General features: G+C 38.4%; 1 long non-coding RNA gene across 1 annotated transcript; it reads left to right on the forward strand.

Annotated features, from left to right (window-relative positions):
- Positions 1-5,247: 5,247 nt before the first annotated feature.
- LOC148010025 (uncharacterized) lies at positions 5,248-7,208 on the forward strand. The gene is made up of 3 exons (XR_015689732.1): positions 5,248-5,624; positions 6,319-6,440; positions 6,551-7,208. It is a non-coding gene; the product is annotated as an uncharacterized LOC148010025 (long non-coding RNA).
- Positions 7,209-7,447: the final 239 nt, after the last annotated feature.

Below are 7,447 nucleotides of genomic sequence, written 5' to 3' on the forward strand. Positions count from 1 at the left end.
GACATTCAAAGTAGTTAAAAAAGATTTACCTGAATGTGAGATCAGATTGGTTGACCTTGAATTCAATCATCTCATCAAAATGTGTTCTTTTGACTTGCCAAGACTCACCCAATAGCTGACTTGTCCATTCCTCGGATGGACACTTGCATTGATAAGTAATCTTTGTTTTCTTCAGAACATCACATGAACCGAACAAATGTGCAAACAATGAGAATGGAATAAACCAACTAAGATGTACGTCTTTGGATCTTGTGGTGGGTTTCATAGCACTATTGATGTCAGATTTTACCTTGGACATACATGGTCGTGATAGCTCCAAGCTACCAATTAACCATTTAGCACTAGATAATGGCGGCAATGGGACATGTTGCAATCTCTGGCTTTCTACTACATACAATGAATTATAAAAAAAGATATTTTGAGTTGCAAGTTGACTTGCAAAGTTATTATCATAGATCAAAGAATCTATGTCTTCATGCCAAACATGTATCTTTCCACTCAAACATTCCACATTCTGCCATTCATGCAATGTTGATGGATATAGAGCTGTCAGTAAAACAAGATTGAATTAGAATACTACAAAGATTTTTAAAAACAACTCTAATGCAAAAGAATAAACAATGATAAAATTTAAAAACTTACTGTTTTGTTTATAATTTGCCATGTAGTTCTTGTCGTGTACAGAGATTTGTTTGTGCGTATAAATAGGTTGGATCAACACTTCTATTACTGTACTTGTTCCATTGAACACTTTTCTGAACTCTAAAATTCTACCTTTCCAATGTTTGCTAGGGTTTGCAACATCCTTACGCCTGACCTTGAAACTCCCTCGAGTACTTGGGTGCATCAAAATCCAATCAAACTTATAGTACTTATCACAAATCCAATTACCGACACTATCTTTCCTATTGAAGACCTCCATTGCAAGTATGTTACTGATGTTTTTTTCCGTGACGACATCTATAGTAACCAAATACAAAAGTTACCTATCAATGTGTGTATAATTTGCAAATGTTCTCTCCAAACGAAATGAAATTTAAATGGAGCAATTTAAAAAAAACATTGTACCTGCAATTCTTTTCACAAAGAAGCCTAGAGATGTTGAACAAGAAGTTGACTTATAACAAGACCATTGTTCCTTCATTGACAAATTCCTAGAGTACAAAAACAAAAGAAATATCAAGTCAAAGCATACATATAACTTACATAGGCTTTGTCCAAATGAGTTGAAATTTAACCATGGAGCAACAGAAAAAAGTGGCAATATACTTGTGGCTCTCTTTGCAAAGAAGCCCAAAGATGTTGAAGAAGTTGAGTTTTTAAAAAATCCTTGTTCTCCACCCTCAAAGACTCTAGGAGTAAAAAAACAAAGGAAAACTCAGTATGCATATAACTTGCATACATTTTGTCCAAACGAGATAAAATTTAACCATGGATCAGCAAAAAAACAAGACAACATACTTGTAACTTTGTTTACAAAGAAACTGTAAGATGTTGAAGAAGAAGTCGAGTGTTCAAAAGATCATTGTTCTTGATTGTAAGAGACTCCTAGAGTACCAAAACAAAAAAAATTACATGTTAGAGAATGCACATAACTTGCACAGGTTTTGTCAAAACGAGATAAAAAAAGCATCCATGGAAGAGAGCAATATACCTATAAAGTTTTGTGAAGAAAATCTTAGGGCTTTGGTAGAACAAGCTTTGCTCTCATAAAACGTGCAAAACTCACTCTGTGTTTGTGTAGAGGGAATGAAATTTCATAGGGTTACAGATAGGGCAAGCAACAATGAGGCTGTAAGATTTCGTCAGGAAAGAAGAAGCGAGGAAAGAGATATGAGGAATTTGAGATCCGCCTAAGAAAGAGGGGGAAATTGAAAAGGGGAGATATGAAAAGTCAAACATAAAAAATAAGAAAATGAAAATTCGAGTCACAAACTTCCAAGAAGTGTCAGCATTGTATTTCCCACATTTTTCCTTATTTTATTGCTGAGGGAAGATTTGGGCCAAGATATGGCTAGAAGATTCATGTTACATGAATCTGGAATCCCAACTCTCTCATTGGTTAGCCCTATATTTCTTTGTTCACTCCTTAAGGGGCAAAAAAGAGAGTCCATATTTCTCCTAATGAATACTTGCATAATGCTTCATCATGAATTCTTTCAATTTCATGTGGGTCCTCCATACAAGTGCCATCGTCAAGTTGAAGGTGCAAGATCGAGATTCTCTAGTATGCTTTCACTAATGGCTTTTGAATAATTTTGTAGAGAAGCCATGTATACCTACTCTTATATGAAGCAATTACAATGTTCTTAAATTTGAGATGTAGACATATATTGTTGTGGAATGACATGCACCCTTGCAATTTTGCAGAGGGACATGTTGGGGCAAGATTGTAGAAATTAAGCCCATGGGTAAGTAATCCATATATTCTATAAGGTCTAATATAAGGCTAACAATCATATACAAGACATCAAGCTATTTCAATTGCATTGTTGCTCATTGATTCTCTTAACATAGTTCTTAAAATTATCAAAATGATTACCAAAAGGGTTCCAACCTAGCACAAAAAGAATCAATAGATTTACAACGTATTAGTATTTCACCATTATTAGTAACATAAAATCCATCCAATCTATTTCCCAATATGCATAATTCTTTTAGGCTATCAAATGAGAAATGTCAAGGAAAAATTCAAGCCAATACTAGAATAAGGGGTTGTACGAACATGATATTTCATTGGAACCAATTGAAGCTAAAGTATAGTTGAGCCTATAGTGTTCAAAATCATATTGAAGTCTTGCAAACCATTTGTTTTGTGCTTCTATTATGGCCATAAACATTATGCACACCCACTTCTTGGATTGAAGCCTGTTGAGAGCCTACCCAACCATTATGTTCCAACTTTTTGTGGCCATAAGCATTGCATAATCTACATCCATGTGCATCCATTCTAATGAGGTGACGAGTAGTTCCCTATGAAGATAAAAGGAGAGAGTTTGAATTTCTAGAAGCATTTTGCATTTTGTCGTGCATCTAGAGTAACTTTGATCTAAATTCTTAACACAACAATCACATTCCCTATGCCAAAGAGTTTGCCTAGCTAGATCATGGAGCTTGTGCTCTTCACACACACACACACACACACACACACACACACACACACACACACACACACACACACACACACACACACACACACACACACACACACACACACACACACACACACACACACACACACACACACACACACACACACACACACACACACACACATAACTCAAACAACATGATGGTAAAATGCATGTGTTTACATTATGATTGAGGAAGGATAGACATGGTAGTATACGACTATCCCTGGTAAAGATCATGTAAGTTTGCCTAAGGTTCACTAAAAGGTCAACCCAAATCCAATTAGTTCATAATTCACTGTAATTTCTATTAAAAAAAAGAAAAGCTTAAAAATTGAAAGATGCCTTAGAGGCGTACCCAAGGTTTGAACTCACCCACACACTCAAACCACTTGAGCAACAACCCCAGTGGCATAATTCACTCTAATATCATCTTCTTTGAGTTGAAAATCTCAAAACAATACAATAAAGAATATGAGTATTAGACATGAAACAAATTTTTTTGCAACATATTAATGATAAGAATTTTCCATTTGTATAATTGACTAAAGAGATAATTAATCATCATCTTAAGCTTCTATTCATGAAGTGGCAAATAAAAACATTTGTATATACACTTGGGTGGAGAGAGAGAGAGAGAGAGAGAGAGAGAGAGAGAGAGAGAGAGAGAGAGAGAGAGAGAGAGAGAGAGAGAGAGAGAGAGAGAGAGAGAGAGAGAGAGAGAGAGAGAGAGAGAAAACACGGGAATGACAAATGATAAGGTAAGAGATATGCCAGAAAGAAGATGTCAAAAAGTCACGATGTGACTTGTAAAAGTGTTAATTCAATTTGACTTTTATCTTTTGTTCTCTTTTGTTTGAACTTTGCATTGATATAAGGAAAATTCACAACCTAACAAAATCACAAACAACAAAGTTGTTAGACAAGCCTCGCATGAGATTGAACCTCAGTCAACACCATTGCATATAGGTAATGACAAACCTCGGCATGGTCACTAGAACTCTTAAACAATTACATATCTCAAGAGGAGTTTGATAGACAAGCCTTGAAAAACAATTTAGTGACTACCAATGAGTTTTTTTTAGCATACATTGTGCGGTTCAAAGAGAAGGAGATAACTCTTGCGATCTTCGTTCGTGAATGAGCCTCCAAAATATGGCGTTGCTGGATCTAGAGAGCATGATTTTTGGATGTCTAGGATGGAGATGTTTCTACATTGACAAAGGTTCCATTAGCTCTTGCTGTCACATGCAAGCAAATTTTATGACACGATGATTTTCAGCTCCATTGGAAGCGATTGCACCTCATATGAAGGTGCTCTTAATAAGCTCAAAGAATGGATGCTCTTAAGGCTGGGGCTTTCAAGGACAAGTCCAACCATATGAAGAGGCCTTGAATAGAAAGAGTTCCCCTATTGAATAGAAAGACTCCCTCTCCTACTTAGTCCTAGGTTCCTAAGACTCATGCCCCTTATATGATGCTGGAGCTCATCTATGGCTATAATCGATCATTTTCGATGTAGAAAGAACTGCATCGAGTGATGGAGGAGGCATCATGATGAGGGGCTGTTATGAGCAGCAGCAGCGACCTCTTGCATTCATTGCCCAAACACACCACCGTCATTGTGGGTGTAGGCCCTGTAGGGTTGTACACACACACACACACTCTCTCTCTCTCTCTCTCTCAGCCTCAGGGATTGAAAGAAGGTTCCACCCAGCCACAACGGGCCGCCATGAGCCAGTACAGTTCCCATCTGAGTCTGTAGGTAGAGCTCTCTCTCTCATCACTGCATCAGATAGATATAGACAGTGAACCGACCAGTACCAGTGGGCCTTTCCAGACGAATCATGACTCATGAGTCTGGTCTCGTTATCATTATTTATTTATATATTTATATATTTGCTTTATTTAAAATGTTAAGGAACTCTTTATTAGGCAGTCACTTGCAGTCAGGTCTGAAATGTACCGCCTACTGGGTCAGTGGCGAGTCTGCTCTCTCATCACCGTCTCTCTCTCTCTCTCTCTCTCTCTCAAATCACATATCTAGCGCTGCAGACTGTCGAGCACTTGTTGCTGAGATTTGAAACGCAACCAGGTTGGGCCCAGTTCTTATAATTATCATGAGAACTGATTGAGAGAGGCACTCGGGAGTCTATAGAAGAGATGCTCTCCTTAGCCAGCTAGAGTCTAGCAGGTATGCATGCTGCTTATTAGCTGCTATCTTCCAGTGTACAGACAAAAGCAGACCTGCGCCAGCTCATACACAGAGAGAGAGAGAGAGAGAGAGAGAGAGAGAGTTTCTCGTGCCGCCCTAAAATATGCTTCTCACGGATGCCCGCTTCTGACTGATTCCCGAAGACGCTAGGATTGTTCTGAGTATCTTCAACGGGGTAGCTGGTAGAGGGCCTCAGTTTTAACCCACTATCTGGAAGCTGCACCATCAGCACTTGATCATGCCACTTGCCTGGGCTATGCGCTGGAGACGCGCTTCAGGTACTTTTAACAGCCCGCTTTGACTCCAGATATTGATTAACAGCAGCTCCTGAGAGTGACACAATATGTACATTTGATAATTACTGTACTCCGTTGATTCGCCGGTGCTCGGCCTCTGCAGTAGAGATCCTCAGTACACTGTTACTCCCTCAGTCGTGATAGTGGACTCCTGCAGCAGACTGTCGACTTTGTATCGTCGCTCTGTTTTTTTGCCGTTATAATGTTGTTCTCAGCTTTATCTGTTGGTAATATCACTGGCTGTGCTTGATAGTGTCTTCTGCATATATCTTGCTACTCTGCTGGTTCCAGTTGCCGTTTTATGGCGCATTGCAGCAGTTGTTCTTCTTTCCTGCGCATTGCTTGACAAGCATTATCCTGCATCGTATGTCAACGACTGTGAGGTTTTATGGGGCATTGCAGTACTTGTTCCAGTTGCCGTTTTATGGCGCATTGCAGCAGTTCTTCTTCTTTCCTGCGCATTGCTTGACAAGCATTATCCTGCATCGTATGTCAACGACTGTGAGGTTTTATGGGGCATTGCAGCTCTTGTTCTTCTCACCTGTGCACAACTAGACAAACACCATCCACCGCATGTCACTTGACTGTGGAGTGGGTCTGGCCGCCATGTATTAGTTTAGAAATCTGCTGGTAGTTGCTAGATTGTAGTCTTACTTGATACTAGATCGTGCCACAGTTTGCAGGTTTGCCTCTGCATATAGTAGTGCTGCGAGCGATCTGTTTTTGTAGCTTGGTGTTGCCCATCCGGTCAGAACTCGCAGCTTGCGAACGAGAGCATGGTCAGCAATGATCAATATGGTAGCATCATCATCTTCATCTTCATCTTCATCTTCATTATTAATTGATGATTTTATTACGGAAATGAGAACGTGTCTGGTATGTGAGAGGTTAACGTAGTAAATTTTCAGGGTACAAACGGCAACTACATGTATCAGGAAAAGGCAAAAGCGGAGGGCAGTTACAGGGTCTGGGAAGTCTAAACCTTCTCCACAAGAGTCCTTTTTAAAGTGCGAGGATGAAACATACTTATCTACATTAGTTACAGGCTTTGTATGTCAATGTGTCATGGACTTTGATATTTGGTAGGGTTGAGACGGTATCTATTCTGTTCACAAGTTTCATGGAAGCTAGTGTTTGCGGGGTCTCTCCTTTTGTTACGTCCCCAAAGCTTGCCAAGTTTACTTTTCATTTGCATGAAAATAGAGGATTTAAAATAAAGAGTAGGGTCTTCATTAAGAATATTAAGTACTCTTTGGTTGGGACATTATTATTTTGGTTGGGACATTATTATAAGTAAGATATTTTGGTTGGGACATTATTATTTCATATGTTTCTATACTTGTAAGTCCATTGGGTGTTAGACCAATTGACTTTTCATCTTTGGTTGAGTATAGTGATTGGGTAGTTAGAGATAGGAAGATTAGGTAGGAAGAGGTAGAATAGGCTTACTATTTATTAAGTAGAGGCCTCTTAAGTATAATGGCTATATAGATCAGTGGTATTCTTGCTACTAAATAGAGGCCTCTCAGGTATAAAGGCTATATATAGGTCAATGGTATTCTTTATATAGGGTCCCCATACATTTGAATGTAATATACTTTAATGTTTAAGACTTTTTACTTTTCTTTTAGAATAATCTCAATGTATATTATTTAATAATTATAGTTCTACATGTCTTTTCATTGCTCAATTTATTTTTCTTAAAGTGTATATACTTTGTTGTAGTATTTACCCTCAATATTGGGATGGGAAAATTTGAGCTAGGTTGTATCTTGAAAGTATTAATATAAGGCGAGATTGTAATG

The sequence above is a fragment of the Lygodium microphyllum genome, chromosome 30 (assembly GCF_053477565.2).
Source record: "Lygodium microphyllum isolate KBCC chromosome 30, Lygodium_microphyllum_v1.1.10, whole genome shotgun sequence".
Lineage (NCBI taxonomy): Eukaryota > Viridiplantae > Streptophyta > Polypodiopsida > Schizaeales > Lygodiaceae > Lygodium > Lygodium microphyllum.